Source organism: Biomphalaria glabrata, chromosome 2 (assembly GCF_947242115.1).
Source record: "Biomphalaria glabrata chromosome 2, xgBioGlab47.1, whole genome shotgun sequence".
Classification (NCBI taxonomy): domain Eukaryota; kingdom Metazoa; phylum Mollusca; class Gastropoda; family Planorbidae; genus Biomphalaria; species Biomphalaria glabrata.
The window spans coordinates 50,758,707-50,775,624 of record NC_074712.1 but is presented as its reverse complement, the minus strand read 5'-3'; the positions used below and the strand labels follow the sequence as shown (position 1 = coordinate 50,775,624).

The 16,918-nt window shown below is 39.6% G+C and overlaps 1 protein-coding gene across 1 annotated transcript in view; it reads right to left on the bottom strand.

Moving 5' to 3' along the window:
- Positions 1 to 16,918, bottom strand: part of LOC106072478 (parapinopsin-like) — a 65,910-nt gene that overhangs the window by 40,821 nt on the left and 8,171 nt on the right. The gene's annotated exons all lie outside the window — the stretch shown is intronic.

The window sequence follows — 16,918 nt, the reverse complement described above, 5'->3', positions numbered from 1 at the left end:
AATAAAAAAGTTGAATAAGTGACGTTTTATTGAATAGCCTGTTAACACAAACAGTTTTCTCACCTCCGATTTTCTTTTTTACCAATCCAAAAGGTAGGCTTCAACGTTCGAAAAAATCACATACGTTTCAAATAACGATAAAGCAATGATAAGACTATTTTTTTCAAACAGAAATATACACAATTTAGCAATAATTGCAGAATACATTATTTGATTATTCACATGATGACCCGTGTCTTTCCATAGCCGAGTAGGCCTAAATTTGTGGATCAATCGCTTATAATAGATTCTTACTATCCCAGTGAGAAAATTTCATATCAATTGTTACATGCAGACGATATCTAGTATAAATTTATATTCATTGCTAATTTCCTATAGATATCTGCACATTTGTTTCCCTTTTGTCTATACAAACATGTATAATAGTTGAACTTTATAGTTCTTTCGAGAAAGACACAGAGACAGAGATTCATATAATAGATTGTGATCAAATTCGTCAATGACTAAAACACTTTGAGCTTGTGTTGACGTAGCTCTAAATCAGTATATATGTCAACACGCTAAAACCATTCACTTTGATAAGTAGATCTCTATATCTAGATCTAGTATAATCTAAACATAGATGGTAACCATGGTTTACCCAACTGGACCCAAGTGTAGAATAATTGTTACAGATCTATATTATAGACCTACAATTGCATCTATATGTAGATCTAGTTATAAAATAGTTTTTTACTTCAATTATTTACGCTATATGTAGACTTTCGGTCCCTACCAATAGTAGTTTAAATGTTTTTCAGCAGAATATTGTAGATCTATAATCAGTAAAGATAGTGAGCTCGCTGTCTTGTTTACGTTTTAGAAATTATTGAATAGACTCACGTCTGAAACTGAAAAGTTATCTTTAGAAATATGAGAGTTCCAGTCTCCAAATGAGAAGAAAATAGTTTATTAGATCTAGATCTATCAACGAAATTAAAGCTTTTAGATCTATTTTAAAAATGTGCATGGTTAATAAAAAAGTATAGTCACATATATAAGAGAGTAGGCTATATTGAACTATCATTGATTTAAATTAATAAATAACGCAAAATAGAGTTTAATTATTCAATTTATTATTCAAATGTCAACATTTGTTTTTTTTGTTTTTTTTTTGTAGCTCTGTGAGTTCATGACCCCTTGACGCGTCGCCTTGGTGACAAAAAAAAAAGCGATAAAATATATTTTATAATTAAAGCAAACGCGTAAATGTAACTGATAATATAACATTGTTAGTTTAATTTTATTTAGATCTAGATCTAGACTCTAAAAAAATACGGATGCCATAGTAGTCTAGTCTATAAATAAACACTTTAAGCTTGGGTCGACCTATTTAGATGTAGATCAACACGCTAAAGCCATTCACATCTATAGCGCATGCGTGACCTTTTTGGTGCGCGATATGAATGAAAAATGTCAACACGGTAAATAGAAATGTGTAGCTATGTTGTAATGAAGTCAAGTAATGGTGCGCGCGAGCCATGGAAAAGTGTGTCAATGCGGCTAAAGCTATTCGCATTTATAGCGAACGATTTTATGTAAAAAATGATTTGTAAACTCAAATTTGAAGGTTAATTTTCATTAAATAATGTATGTTCATGTGTAAAATTACAAAATTATGTTGTCTCAAATGAGAGCCAATTTAGATCTAGCATTTTTTTAGTACGCGATTCATGAATGAATATAGATCTACTAGGCCTTTAACTCGGCTTCGCAGCTTTCGTAGATGAATGTAGCTTTAGAAAACCAAATTTGAATGTTTATTTGATCAAAATATGAAATGAATGGACTTTAATTAATATATTTATGTGTTAAAGTATAAAACTATCTGTGCGAAGAGAAGTTTTATCATCTTAGAGTTGAATTAGAGTTTTAGATCTAGGGATGGGATTATTAAGTAAACAATTAAACGAATTAATTTTTAGTAAGCGATTCATTACGGTATTGTCTAATGAAAGAATGTTCGTCAGGAAATCTGTAGTCACAGATATAAGGAACTAATTTATGTAAAAAATGCTTTTGAAACACAAAATTGAAGGTTAATTTAATTATATAATGAAATCAATGGATCTTCTTTTGTCTTTTCATGTGTCAAAGTAAAAAACTATCTGCGCAAAGTGTATTTCTTAAAATTAGATCTAGGTCTAAATCCTTTCTATCTTTTCTCATGTCAACATTGTAGACATGGCCTAGATCCATAAAATACTATAGCTGTAATAGAGTCGGACAACTTTATTTTTTTTGAGGGTCTTACATTTGTTTTAGGGCTACAATACATTCACTAAGGTCTAAGTTGGTACCCAAGGAACATTCCTGCCTAGTTTTATCAAGATTGGTCAACCGGTTTTGATGTCTATAAGTAACATACATACATACATACATACCCCTCACATTCTACTTTATAATATAGATTTTAGCCGGAAAACCCCCTTGATTTTTTTTTTATTGTACTAAACGGGCCACATTATAACGATCAACCTAACATAGCTTTTAGTCCGTGAAGTAGTATCTGTTACAATAAAATATTACGGCCTGATCTCTCTTTTCTTCTCTCTCTCTCTTCTTCTGTCTCATTCCCTCTCTCTTTCTCTCTCTCCCTCTCTCTTTCTCTCTCTCCCTCTCTTTCTTTCTCAAAATTTTTCGATTTACACAATTTGTGAGATATTTTTTTTAATACTTTATAGACTGAAGCCATTTTGGGAACTTAAAGAAAATAAAATAACAAGATTTGATAGAAAGCTTGTGGTTTTTCGCGACAAGCGGTCCTAAGGCTGCGAATCTGCCAAAAGCTGTGATCGTGTAGAATGTAAATGAAACATGTCTACGAAATACGATGTGGATATTTGCGACGGTTTGGAGAATGGAATGCAATGCTCTGTTGGTTACTTACAAATATATAGTCTAGTACTTATTGTAGATTATTTGGCTTAAATTTCGGTTGGCATTTTCGACAATCGGTAATAAAATTGACGTGAAAGTACCTTAATTTGATATTTGGTTTTGTTTTATTGCGTTAAATAGAGATGTGAAATATCACTATCCATTAAATTCCTTAAAAGTCTATTTAAGTTTAAAAAAAAAAACAATATAGTTTCTAAAATCTATTTTGATTTTCAACGGACAATAATAACCTCCCTTGACGCAGTATTGTTTTATTGTTTTTTAAATTTGTCATTAGTTGATTACTTTCATGTGAAAATGAGCTTCTTAAGCTGATCGTAAGTCTCATGTTTCAGCCAGAGTTATCCTCTTGTGAATCATGATTTCATCTTTTTGGGGTAGCTTATTAAATGATGTCCACATCTTCCAGTTATCTCTCGGGATCTATTTTTGTCTTCTTCCATCACAACAAATAGATCGAATTTCTTTTTTTTTCTGGAGGGGAAAGTGTCTTCATGTTACAAATAATGCGGCGTTTCCGTGATCCCTGCACATGATGCTGGACGACATTTCATCATAAGAAAATTGCCTTGGACCAGATGCTTCCAGGAGATAATTTTTGCTTAACTTTAAACCGTCCTTTAATCAAAAGTTTTTTTTTTACCTGACTCTGGAATTTCCAGCTGCTGGAGTTCAGAGCTGTCAGTATCACACGTTGACAACAAAAGAAAACGATACTCAGATACTACGATACTAAGATACTACGATACTCAGATACTACGATACACAGACATTACGATACACAGACATTACGATACATATACACTCGATACACAGTTACTACGATACTCAAACACTACGATACACTGACATTACTATAATCGGACATTACGATACATGGACATGACAAGGACATGAGTGTTACAGTCGTTGTTTACCTATATTTTAATAGCTCTCTAAAACTGTCTTAGTTTCTCTCCAAGTCTAAGTGTCCCTGGGTTCAGCTGTATTTACATCAAACACTTAACAACTGGAGCAAAACACAGAAACTTTATTTTACTTCATGTCACATATCACAAGCTGGTCTCTTCTACTTAAAACTAACACACTTCCGGTCATTCGGGCATACGTTCCAACTGACATATATCTGTAAAAATAGATTATGCATACATACACACATTCATCCGTGACAGTTACTAGACTAAAAGCAGAAATACACAACGATACTCAGACACAACGATACTCAGACACTACGATACTCAGACACAACGATACCCAAACATTAAGTTACGAAACAAAGATGAAATTCGGAAGTACTCTACAGCTAATCATATCGATATTTGATTATGGTTGTGTTTTTTAAAGAAAAATTTTTTTTTTATGTTAGTCATTACTCTTTGTTTTTAACACTGCTCTTTTTATTGTTCATTTCGTCATCGATTTTGTTCAGATGATGGATTACTGCCCTTGGTTCACGTAACTTGAATAGATACCGTTAGACGCTCACCATCTCTATAAAGCCGCTGGAAGCCGTATAAGCAGTACTGGCCTTAAGCTACGGAGCACACTTAGATCTGTGACTTTCTAAGTGGTTTATTGACAATTGTTAATGCGTTCAGCTTTAGGTATAAAGCAAGAGGGAGACTATCCTAGTTCTAAGTACCAATTGAAAAGATACCTCTATATAATGTGTATTATCCAACAGGAGAAATTCCTTGAACTGCGTACATGGTTACAAAAAATTCATTTATTCCTGTGTTTGACTTGCTCCTGTAGAAGGAGACAGGAGAGTTTAGGATTTCGCTTTTGGTATGCTATGTCAAGGTCAGGGTTAGACCTTGACCTTAACGATAAGAGAAAACAGCGAAACAAGACAAAGCTTATCTAAGGGAAAGAACTCTGCACTTACAAGCATATCTCTCAATAATATTAGTAATGGCAATGTCTTCGATTCCGAAGATTAAGTATGAGTGTAGTGTTTCACATGACTACTGACCCAGTTGCGACCTGCATTTTTTCACTTCTCGTGCAGACAAAGACGTTGTCCACTACGGTCTATATGAGTTTTCTTTCCGTCTTCTGCGCCTGTCTTCAATAAGGGCAGCCTTTGTGAGAGCTCTCCAACTGTCTCTTTCAGAGGCCATCTGCTGCCAGCAACTTTCCTCTATGCCAGTGAGAACGAAATGGCGCCTGAGTTGATCTTCATAGCGCATATGGGGGGGGGGGGCAACTCTGTTACGCCGTTCTCCTTTTCGCTCGCCAAAGATCTCGAATGGGATCTCTCATTACCAATAATTAATGAACTAATTGGTTAAATTTTAAATTGATTCATGTTTTGTTCGGTACAATATATAGTGTTTGAAATTTCAATTTGATCTCAGAAAGGGTGTGGGAGAAATAATGCGACACTCTACATATTTAGATGTATCTGTGAGTACTGAAGGATTAATTTCCCTTGTTGGTCTAATACAAAATAACTACCTACCAGTAATGAATTGACTAATTGGTTAATTTTTGTTATTGATTCATGTCTTGTCTATGCCAATGAATAGTAGTGTAAAGTTTAAACTTGATCCAAAAATGGGTTTGGGAGAGAGAAATAACGTGTACACACTTTTTACGAGACAGACAAACAGACAGAGTGAGTTGATAGAAACTTTGTAACAAAATATTAAAAATACAAGCTTATCTAAGGGAAAGAAATCTGCACTTATAAAATCTATCTCTCAATGATGTAAATGTTATTTCCTTTATTATATATCAAACAAACAAATTATTTAAAGTTTCAAATTAATAAAAAAAAATGATGTGTGAAAAAAAAAACGTGTTTAATTATTTAAGGGTAGGAAACCGCATCTGTGACTACTGAAGAATGTATGTCCCTTGATGGTGGTATCAAGTAAAATAATTAAGTACCAGTACTAATTGAATACTTTGGGTTTTTTTTTATTCGTGTTTTGTCTAAAGACAAAGAAAAGTTTACGGCGCCAACCATGGGCGTAGCCAGGATTTTTTTTCGGGCCCCCCCCCCCTTGCGAAAAAAATATTTGTATATATGTATGTGTGTTCATAATCTTTATTACATTCTGACCCTTCATTCTTTTGGAACACGTTTATTGTGCCCTAGAATAGGTTCTTCCTGGAGTTAGTGGAAAAATTGTTGACTCCCCTCCATTGCCAGCAAGGGGCTCTGGGGGAACTCTAGGAGCTCACTCTAGAGCGGGGCGGAGCCCCGCCGCCAAGCACTATTTCTGGCATAGAATGTCAACAAAATGCTTATTCTGAGGTATCTGCAGTGCATTTTCCTGCTATTAAAAAGTCTTATTTCAAAAATGTTTGTGCTATTTTTACTGACTAAGACCCTGCCGCGCCGTTCGGCGCATTTGCCGTCAAGCTGTTTCCACAAAAATCTGTCACTGGTAATTTCTGAAGCCTCTTCCCACCTGCTATGAGGACCTCCATGAATGTGTGGCGCCAAGTTGTACTAGGATGTCATCGCAACTCTTATTATGCGTAATTTATTTTGTCGGAGAACATGTCCCGCAAACCTCATGCGACGCTCTGTCACAATTTTACTAAGGGGTAGACTCCCAGTTCGGCATAGGATTTCCTTGATTTAGACCCGATCTCAATAACTAACTCCTAAAATCTGTCTTAGCCATCTTTGTTGAGCCACATTTAGTGTTTTTCAATTTCTGCAGATGACTATTCATTGCACTTTATTAACGGAGCCCCTCAACTGGTAGAAATGTAACCTCTCTTGGATACGCTCTTGGAATTGGGTGACTGTAGTTTGCATTAGATTTTATATCGAAAAGTGAAGTTTTATCGTCAAAATCATCTGTTAGAGGTTTTAAACTAAAAATCTCAGGACTTTGTTGTAGTTTTTTAAATTCAAAACCCCAATTTAGCTACGATCATAGAATTTGGTAACTGTAGTTTGCTTTAGAGTAATATTGAAGATAGAGGTTTTCCACTCAAAACGCTCTGTAGGGGGATTTTAAACTCAAAACCATCTGGAGGAAAGGAGTTTAAACTCAAAACGACCAATTCGCTTGGCTACGCTCAAAAAATTTTAGTGTGTAATTTGTTTTTTTTTTTATATTGAAGAGGTATTTTTTAGCATCAAACCGTTGTGAAGGGGGATATGAACTCAAAACCCCTTTTGGCAACGCTCATAGCATTTTGAGTGCGTAATTTGCTTTTTTTTTTTACATTGATGATGTTTTTTTTAACTTCAAACCCCGCTGGCGGGGGGTTTAAACTCAAAACCCATATGGCTACGCTCTTAGATTTTAGAGTGTGTAATTTGCTTTTTTTTCTTTATTGAAGATGTATTTTTTAGCTTCAAACTCCACTGGAGGGGAGTTTAAACTTAAAACTGAGTCAAAACCCATTTAGCTACGCTCATAACATTTTGAGTGCATAATTTGCTTTTTTTCCATATTGAAGAGGGGGTCTATCGTAAATTTTGGAGGGGTTTTAAAATCAAAATCTTCCTTAACTGTGCACTTGGAATTTGGGGATTATCGTTTGCATTTTGTGTGTGTTTTGTTTTATAGAAGAGGGTAGGGGGTTTAAAACTCAAAACCCCATGGTAGGGGTTTTAAACTCAAAACCCCTTTGGCTGCGCTGGGGCAAGTGATGGTTTAGTATTAAAATCTTACCTAAAATAAAGAAAATCAAAGCAAAAAATCAGTCACTAAAGTCCGTCTCCACCCCCCCCAGGGGGGGGGGATTTCATTTCGGGGGGGGGTTTGAACCCCAAACCCCCCCCCCCTGGCTACGCCCATGGCGCCAACACATTTCGGGCTCAAAGACTTGTCGAAATCATGCATCGTTTTTTACCGTACAACAGAGACATAGAGTTGGTCGTACAACAGAGACATAGAATTGGTCGTACAACAGAGACATAGAATTGGTCGTACAACAGAGACATAGAATTGGTCGTACAACAGAGACAGAGAGTTGGTCGTACAACAGAGACAGAGAGTTGGTCGTACAACAGAGACAGAGAGTTGGTCGTACAACAGAGACATAGAATTGGTCGTACAACAGAGACAGAGAGTTGGTCGTACAACAGAGACATAGAGTTGGTCGTACAACAGAGACATAGAATTGGTCGTACAACAGAGACAGAGAATTGGTCGTACAACAGAGACATAGAATTGGTCGTACAACAGAGACATAGAATTGGTCGTACAACAGAGACATAGAATTGGTCGTACAACAGAGACATAGAATTGGTCGTACAACAGAGACATAGAATTGGTCGTACAACAGAGACATAGAATTGGTCGTACAACAGAGACAGAGAGTTGGTCGTACAACAGAGACATAGAATTGGTCGTACAACAGAGACATAGAATTGGTCGTACAACAGAGACATAGAATTGGTCGTACAACAGAGACATAGAATTGGTCGTACAACAGAGACAGAGAGTTGGTCGTACAACAGAGACATAGAATTGGTCGTACAACAGAGACAGAGAATTGGTCGTACAACAGAGACATAGAATTGGTCGTACAACAGAGACAGAGAGTTGGTCGTACAACAGAGACAGAGAGTTGGTCGTACAACAGAGACAGAGAGTTGGTCGTACAACAGAGACATAGAATTGGTCGTACAACAGAGACATAGAGTTGGTCGTACAACAGAGACATAGAATTGGTCGTACAACAGAGACATAGAGTTGGTCGTACAACAGAGACATAGAATTGGTCGTACAACAGAGACATAGAGTTGGTCGTACAACAGAGACAGAGAGTTGGTCGTACAACAGAGACATAGAATTGGTCGTACAACAGAGACATAGAATTGGTCGTACAACAGAGACAGAGAGTTGGTCGTACAACAGAGACATAGAGTTGGTCGTACAACAGAGACATAGAATTGGTCGTACAACAGAGACAGAGAGTTGGTCGTACAACAGAGACATAGAATTGGTCGTACAACAGAGACATAGAATTGGTCGTACAACAGAGACAGAGAGTTGGTCGTACAACAGAGACAGAGAGTTGGTCGTACAACAGAGACATAGAGTTGGTCGTACAACAGAGACATAGAATTGGTCGTACAACAGAGACATAGAGTTGGTCGTACAACAGAGACATAGAATTGGTCGTACAACAGAGACATAGAGTTGGTCGTACAACAGAGACATAGAATTGGTCGTACAACAGAGACAGAGAGTTGGTCGTACAACAGAGACATAGAATTGGTCGTACAACAGAGACATAGAATTGGTCGTACAACAGAGACATAGAATTGGTCGTACAACAGAGACATAGAGTTGGTCGTACAACAGAGACATAGAGTTGGTCGTACAACAGAGACATAGAATTGGTCGTACAACAGAGACATAGAATTGGTCGTACAACAGAGACATAGAATTGGTCGTACAACAGAGACATAGAGTTGGTCGTACAACAGAGACATAGAATTGGTCGTACAACAGAGACAGAGAGTTGGTCGTACAACAGAGACATAGAGTTGGTCGTACAACAGAGACATAGAATTGGTCGTACAACAGAGACATAGAATTGGTCGTACAACAGAGACATAGAATTGGTCGTACAACAGAGACATAGAATTGGTCGTACAACAGAGACATAGAATTGGTCGTACAACAGAGACATAGAGTTGGTCGTACAACAGAGACATAGAATTGGTCGTACAACAGAGACATAGAGTTGGTCGTACAACAGAGACATAGAATTGGTCGTACAACAGAGACATAGAGTTGGTCGTACAACAGAGACATAGAGTTGGTCGTACAACAGAGACATAGAATTGGTCGTACAACAGAGACATAGAATTGGTCGTACAACAGAGACATAGAATTGGTCGTACAACAGAGACAGAGAGTTGGTCGTACAACAGAGACAGAGAGTTGGTCGTACAACAGAGACAGAGAGTTGGTCGTACAACAGAGACATAGAATTGGTCGTACAACAGAGACATAGAATTGGTCGTACAACAGAGACATAGAATTGGTCGTACAACAGAGACAGAGAGTTGGTCGTACAACAGAGACATAGAATTGGTCGTACAACAGAGACATAGAATTGGTCGTACAACAGAGACATAGAATTGGTCGTACAACAGAGACATAGAATTGGTCGTACAACAGAGACAGAGAGTTGGTCGTACAACAGAGACAGAGAGTTGGTCGTACAACAGAGACATAGAGTTGGTCGTACAACAGAGACATAGAGTTGGTCGTACAACAGAGACATAGAATTGGTCGTACAACAGAGACAGAGAGTTGGTCGTACAACAGAGACAGAGAGTTGGTCGTACAACAGAGACATAGAATTGGTCGTACAACAGAGACAGAGAGTTGGTCGTACAACAGAGACATAGAGTTGGTCGTACAACAGAGACATAGAATTGGTCGTACAACAGAGACATAGAATTGGTCGTACAACAGAGACATAGAATTGGTCGTACAACAGAGACATAGAATTGGTCGTACAACAGAGACATAGAATTGGTCGTACAACAGAGACAGAGAGTTGGTCGTACAACAGAGACAGAGAGTTGGTCGTACAACAGAGACAGAGAGTTGGTCGTACAACAGAGACATAGAATTGGTCGTACAACAGAGACATAGAGTTGGTCGTACAACAGAGACATAGAATTGGTCGTACAACAGAGACATAGAATTGGTCGTACAACAGAGACATAGAGTTGGTCGTACAACAGAGACAGAGAGTTGGTCGTACAACAGAGACATAGAGTTGGTCGTACAACAGAGACAGAGAGTTGGTCGTACAACAGAGACAGAGAGTTGGTCGTACAACAGAGACATAGAGTTGGTCGTACAACAGAGACATAGAGTTGGTCGTACAACAGAGACAGAGAGTTGGTCGTACAACAGAGACATAGAATTGGTCGTACAACAGAGACAGAGAGTTGGTCGTACAACAGAGACAGAGAGTTGGTCGTACAACAGAGACAGAGAGTTGGTCGTACAACAGAGACATAGAATTGGTCGTACAACAGAGACAGAGAGTTGGTCGTACAACAGAGACATAGAATTGGTCGTACAACAGAGACAGAGAGTTGGTCGTACAACAGAGACATAGAATTGGTCGTACAACAGAGACAGAGAGTTGGTCGTACAACAGAGACATAGAATTGGTCGTACAACAGAGACATAGAATTGGTCATACAACAGAGACATAGAATTGGTCGTACAACAGAGACAGAGAGTTGGTCGTACAACAGAGACATAGAATTGGTCGTACAACAGAGACATAGAGTTGGTCGTACAACAGAGACATAGAATTGGTCGTACAACAGAGACAGAGAGTTGGTCGTACAACAGAGACATAGAATTGGTCGTACAACAGAGACATAGAATTGGTCGTACAACAGAGACATAGAATTGGTCGTACAACAGAGACATAGAGTTGGTCGTACAACAGAGACATAGAATTGGTCGTACAACAGAGACAGAGAGTTGGTCATACAACAGAGACATAGAGTTGGTCGTACAACAGAGACAGAGAGTTGGTCGTACAACAGAGACATAGAATTGGTCGTACAACAGAGACAGAGAGTTGGTCGTACAACAGAGACATAGAGTTGGTCGTACAACAGAGACATAGAGTTGGTCGTACAACAGAGACATAGAGTTGGTCGTACAACAGAGACATAGAGTTGGTCGTACAACAGAGACATAGAATTGGTCGTACAACAGAGACAGAGAGTTGGTCGTACAACAGAGACATAGAATTGGTCGTACAACAGAGACAGAGAGTTGGTCGTACAACAGAGACATAGAGTTGGTCGTACAACAGAGACATAGAATTGGTCGTACAACAGAGACAGAGAGTTGGTCGTACAACAGAGACATAGAATTGGTCGTACAACAGAGACATAGAATTGGTCGTACAACAGAGACATAGAATTGGTCGTACAACAGAGACATAGAATTGGTCGTACAACAGAGACATAGAATTGGTCGTACAACAGAGACAGAGAGTTGGTCGTACAACAGAGACATAGAATTGGTCGTACAACAGAGACATAGAATTGGTCGTACAACAGAGACATAGAATTGGTCGTACAACAGAGACAGAGAGTTGGTCGTACAACAGAGACATAGAATTGGTCGTACAACAGAGACAGAGAGTTGGTCGTACAACAGAGACAGAGAGTTGGTCGTACAACAGAGACATAGAGTTGGTCGTACAACAGAGACATAGAGTTGGTCGTACAACAGAGACATAGAGTTGGTCGTACAACAGAGACATAGAGTTGGTCGTACAACAGAGACATAGAATTGGTCGTACAACAGAGACAGAGAGTTGGTCGTACAACAGAGACATAGAATTGGTCGTACAACAGAGACATAGAATTGGTCGTACAACAGAGACAGAGAGTTGGTCGTACAACAGAGACAGAGAGTTGGTCGTACAACAGAGACAGAGAGTTGGTCGTACAACAGAGACAGAGAGTTGGTCGTACAACAGAGACATAGAATTGGTCGTACAACAGAGACATAGAATTGGTCGTACAACAGAGACATAGAATTGGTCGTACAACAGAGACATAGAATTGGTCGTACAACAGAGACAGAGAGTTGGTCGTACAACAGAGACATAGAGTTGGTCGTACAACAGAGACATAGAGTTGGTCGTACAACAGAGACATAGAATTGGTCGTACAACAGAGACATAGAATTGGTCGTACAACAGAGACATAGAATTGGTCGTACAACAGAGACATAGAATTGGTCGTACAACAGAGACATAGAGTTGGTCGTACAACAGAGACATAGAATTGGTCGTACAACAGAGACATAGAATTGGTCGTACAACAGAGACATAGAATTGGTCGTACAACAGAGACATAGAGTTGGTCGTACAACAGAGACATAGAATTGGTCGTACAACAGAGACAGAGAGTTGGTCGTACAACAGAGACATAGAGTTGGTCGTACAACAGAGACATAGAATTGGTCGTACAACAGAGACATAGAATTGGTCGTACAACAGAGACATAGAGTTGGTCGTACAACAGAGACATAGAATTGGTCGTACAACAGAGACATAGAATTGGTCGTACAACAGAGACATAGAGTTGGTCGTACAACAGAGACATAGAGTTGGTCGTACAACAGAGACAGAGAGTTGGTCGTACAACAGAGACAGAGAGTTGGTCGTACAACAGAGACATAGAATTGGTCGTACAACAGAGACATAGAGTTGGTCGAACAACAGAGACAGAGAGTTGGTCGTACAACAGAGACATAGAGTTGGTCGTACAACAGAGACATAGAGTTGGTCGTACAACAGAGACATAGAGTTGGTCGTACAACAGAGACATAGAGTTGGTCGTACAACAGAGACATAGAGTTGGTCGTACAACAGAGACATAGAATTGGTCGTACAACAGAGACATAGAATTGGTCGTACAACAGAGACATAGAGTTGGTCGTACAACAGAGACATAGAGTTGGTCGTACAACAGAGACAGAGAGTTGGTCGTACAACAGAGACAGAGAGTTGGTCGTACAACAGAGACATAGAATTGGTCGTACAACAGAGACATAGAGTTGGTCGAACAACAGAGACAGAGAGTTGGTCGTACAACAGAGACATAGAGTTGGTCGTACAACAGAGACATAGAGTTGGTCGTACAACAGAGACAGAGAGTTGGTCGTACAACAGAGACATAGAATTGGTCGTACAACAGAGACATAGAGTTGGTCGTACAACAGAGACAGAGAGTTGGTCGTACAACAGAGACAGAGAGTTGGTCGTACAACAGAGACATAGAGTTGGTCGTACAACAGAGACATAGAATTGGTCGTACAACAGAGACAGAGAGTTGGTCGTACAACAGAGACAGAGAGTTGGTCGTACAACAGAGACATAGAATTGGTCGTACAACAGAGACATAGAATTGGTCGTACAACAGAGACATAGAGTTGGTCGTACAACAGAGACATAGAATTGGTCGTACAACAGAGACATAGAATTGGTCGTACAACAGAGACATAGAATTGGTCGTACAACAGAGACATAGAGTTGGTCGTACAACAGAGACATAGAATTTGTCGTACAACAGAGACAGAGAGTTGGTCGTACAACAGAGACATAGAATTGGTCGTACAACAGAGACATAGAATTGGTCGTACAACAGAGACATAGAGTTGGTCGTACAACAGAGACATAGAATTGGTCGTACAACAGAGACATAGAGTTGGTCGTACAACAGAGACATAGAGTTGGTCGTACAACAGAGACATAGAGTTGGTCGTACAACAGAGACAGAGAGTTGGTCGTACAACAGAGACATAGAGTTGGTCGTACAACAGAGACATAGAGTTGGTCGTACAACAGAGACATAGAGTTGGTCGTACAACAGAGACATAGAGTTGGTCGTACAACAGAGACATAGAGTTGGTCGTACAACAGAGACATAGAGTTGGTCGTACAACAGAGACATAGAATTGGTCGTACAACAGAGACATAGAGTTGGTCGTACAACAGAGACATAGAGTTGGTCGTACAACAGAGACATAGAGTTGGTCGTACAACAGAGACATAGAATTGGTCGTACAACAGAGACATAGAGTTGGTCGTACAACAGAGACAGAGAGTTGGTCGTACAACAGAGACATAGAGTTGGTCGTACAACAGAGACATAGAGTTGGTCGTACAACAGAGACATAGAATTGGTCGTACAACAGAGACATAGAATTGGTCGTACAACAGAGACATAGAGTTGGTCGTACAACAGAGACAGAGAGTTGGTCGTACAACAGAGACAGAGAGTTGGTCGTACAACAGAGACATAGAATTGGTCGTACAACAGAGACATAGAATTGGTCGTACAACAGAGACAGAGAGTTGGTCGTACAACAGAGACATAGAGTTGGTCGTACAACAGAGACAGAGAGTTGGTCGTACAACAGAGACATAGAATTGGTCGTACAACAGAGACATAGAGTTGGTCGTACAACAGAGACATAGAGTTGGTCGTACAACAGAGACATAGAGTTGGTCGTACAACAGAGACATAGAATTGGTCGTACAACAGAGACAGAGAGTTGGTCGTACAACAGAGACATAGAGTTGGTCGTACAACAGAGACATAGAGTTGGTCGTACAACAGAGACATAGAATTGGTCGTACAACAGAGACATAGAGTTGGTCGTACAACAGAGACATAGAATTGGTCGTACAACAGAGACAGAGAGTTGGTCGTACAACAGAGACATAGAATTGGTCGTACAACAGAGACAGAGAGTTGGTCGTACAACAGAGACATAGAATTGGTCGTACAACAGAGACATAGAGTTGGTCGTACAACAGAGACAGAGAGTTGGTCGTACAACAGAGACAGAGAGTTGGTCGTACAACAGAGACATAGAATTGGTCGTACAACAGAGACAGAGAGTTGGTCGTACAGCAGAGACATAGAGTTGGTCGTACAACAGAGACATAGAATTGGTCGTACAACAGAGACATAGAATTGGTCGTACAACAGAGACAGAGAGTTGGTCGTACAACAGAGACATAGAATTGGTCGTACAACAGAGACATAGAGTTGGTCGTACAACAGAGACAGAGAGTTGGTCGTACAACAGAGACAGAGAGTTGGTCGTACAACAGAGACATAGAATTGGTCGTACAACAGAGACATAGAGTTGGTCGTACAACAGAGACATAGAGTTGGTCGTACAACAGAGACATAGAATTGGTCGTACAACAGAGACAGAGAGTTGGTCGTACAACAGAGACAGAGAGTTGGTCGTACAACAGAGACATAGAATTGGTCGTACAACAGAGACATAGAGTTGGTCGTACAACAGAGACATAGAATTGGTCGTACAACAGAGACATAGAATTGGTCGTACAACAGAGACATAGAATTGGTCGTACAACAGAGACATAGAATTGGTCGTACAACAGAGACAGAGAGTTGGTCGTACAACAGAGACATAGAGTTGGTCGTACAACAGAGACATAGAATTGGTCGTACAACAGAGACAGAGAATTGGTCGTACAACAGAGACAGAGAGTTGGTCGTACAACAGAGACAGAGAATTGGTCGTACAACAGAGACATAGAGTTGGTCGTACAACAGAGACATAGAGTTGGTCGTACAACAGAGACAGAGAGTTGGTCGTACAACAGAGACATAGAGTTGGTCGTACAACAGAGACATAGAATTGGTCGTACAACAGAGACATAGAATTGGTCGTACAACAGAGACATAGAGTTGGTCGTACAACAGAGACATAGAGTTGGTCGTACAACAGAGACATAGAGTTGGTCGTACAACAGAGACAGAGAGTTGGTCGTACAACAGAGACATAGAGTTGGTCGTACAACAGAGACAGAGAGTTGGTCGTACAACAGAGACATAGAGTTGGTCGTACAACAGAGACATAGAATTGGTCGTACAACAGAGACATAGAGTTGGTCGTACAACAGAGACAGAGAGTTGGTCGTACAACAGAGACATAGAGTTGGTCGTACAACAGAGACAGAGAGTTGGTCGTACAACAGAGACATAGAATTGGTCGTACAACAGAGACATAGAGTTGGTCGTACAACAGAGACATAGAGTTGGTCGTACAACAGAGACATAGAGTTGGTCGTACAACAGAGACATAGAATTGGTCGTACAACAGAGACAGAGAGTTGGTCGTACAACAGAGACATAGAGTTGGTCGTACAACAGAGACATAGAATTGGTCGTACAACAGAGACAGAGAGTTGGTCGTACAACAGAGACATAGAGTTGGTCGTACAACAGAGACATAGAATTGGTCGTACAACAGAGACATAGAGTTGGTCGTACAACAGAGACATAGAGTTGGTCGTACAACAGAGACATAGAATTGGTCGTACAACAGAGACAGAGAGTTGGTCGTACAACAGAGACATAGAGTTGGTCGTACAACAGAGACAGAGAGTTGGTCGTACAACAGAGACAGAGAGTTGGTCGTACAACAGAGACATAGAATTGGTC